Source organism: Lygodium microphyllum, chromosome 7 (assembly GCF_053477565.2).
Source record: "Lygodium microphyllum isolate KBCC chromosome 7, Lygodium_microphyllum_v1.1.10, whole genome shotgun sequence".
Lineage (NCBI taxonomy): Eukaryota > Viridiplantae > Streptophyta > Polypodiopsida > Schizaeales > Lygodiaceae > Lygodium > Lygodium microphyllum.
Window position 1 is genome coordinate 109,324,833 of NC_141141.1, and position 1,472 is coordinate 109,326,304.

Below are 1,472 nucleotides of genomic sequence, written 5' to 3' on the forward strand. Positions count from 1 at the left end.
TACTGCAATCCAAGCTCAAGAACTGCGTTTTAAAACGCACCACTTAATCACCCAATTCTCTGGCCTCTGCAGTTCCATTTCCTACTGCCTTGCAGGACTCGAAGAGAAAGCCCCATTGTGACTACGACTGTGTTTTGAAACACACTTGAAAGAGGCCATACATTCTTCTCTCTCCGCCTACACGGACTGCCTCTTGCAAGTCTTCATACTTCTCTCCCGCCTACACGGACTGCCTCTTGCAAAGTTTAGAGGGCCGCCGTACTGGCCTTCTATCACTCGCAGATCCCCTGCTTTGCGAGCTGCAGAAGGCACATCAGCACTCTCTGATTGCCCACTGTGTGGTTATGAATTGTGTTTTAAAATGCACTAGTAAACCTTGTTGGAGCCAGAGCGGGCCTTGTGGAAGCCCCAACGTGACTGAGAGTGCGTTTTGAAACGCAGCTAAAACACACACTCTAACCTCAAACACACCCAAGAGAGGAGAAGCACCTACCTTGTGGCTTTGATCGATGCAAGCTACAAGCCTCTGGCTCTTCACAGTCGACTCACAGAAGCAGCACCCCTGTTGTACTTGCGTTTTGAAACGCACCCACATTGACACACAAAAAACTTGCTCTCGCTTGCTTGATCGGTCCGCCTTCTCCTCTGTGCGAGGTTGTTTTGGTCCTCCTTCTGCTTGCTTGTTTGGGGGGGGGAGAGAGAGAGAGAGAGAGAGAGAGAGAGAGAGACCGCAGATTCTATTTAGAGGTGTCTTCTTCTCTGTCATGTGAGAGAGAGTGTGTGTGCCCGTGCGTGTGTGAAAGGACCATTAGTGTGAGAGAGTATTTGTGTGTTAGTAAATAGATAACACTAGAAGAGAGAGTGTGTGTAATGATTGTCGTTGAGAGAGAGAGAGAGGTGGAGTTAATGACCATCAGATGTGTTTGTGGCCATTACTGTGAATATTTAGTGCAGAGGGGGGACTACAGTTCCTAATTAGAGGTGTCATTTTTTTGTTGCAAGAGAGGGAGAGAGTGTGTGTGTGTAACGACCATCAATGTGAGAGAGTGTTTGTGTGTGCTAGTAAATAAAAACACCAAAAGAGAGTGCATGTAATGATTGAGTGTGTGTGTGTGTGAGAGAGAGAGAGACAGAGGTGGAGTTAATGATCATTAGACGTGCTAGTGACCATTAGGTGTGTATATTTAGTACACACCTATCATTATGGAAAAAGTAAAGGTTATTATTAACATGACTGTTTAACCTTGACAATTACTATTTTCATATTGAGATCTATTTTCATATCACCATCTTATTACAGTTACTTGAAGAACAACTCTTATCTTGTCCCCTTTGCATAGATTGTTCTTCAACTCTATTGAGGTTCTAACTGTGTCTATTGGCTTCTTAAGAAGACATTCACATAGACAGGACTATTTACCTATTTAGCAACAATGCCAAACATTGTGCAAATCAAATATGGTAGTTTCAGT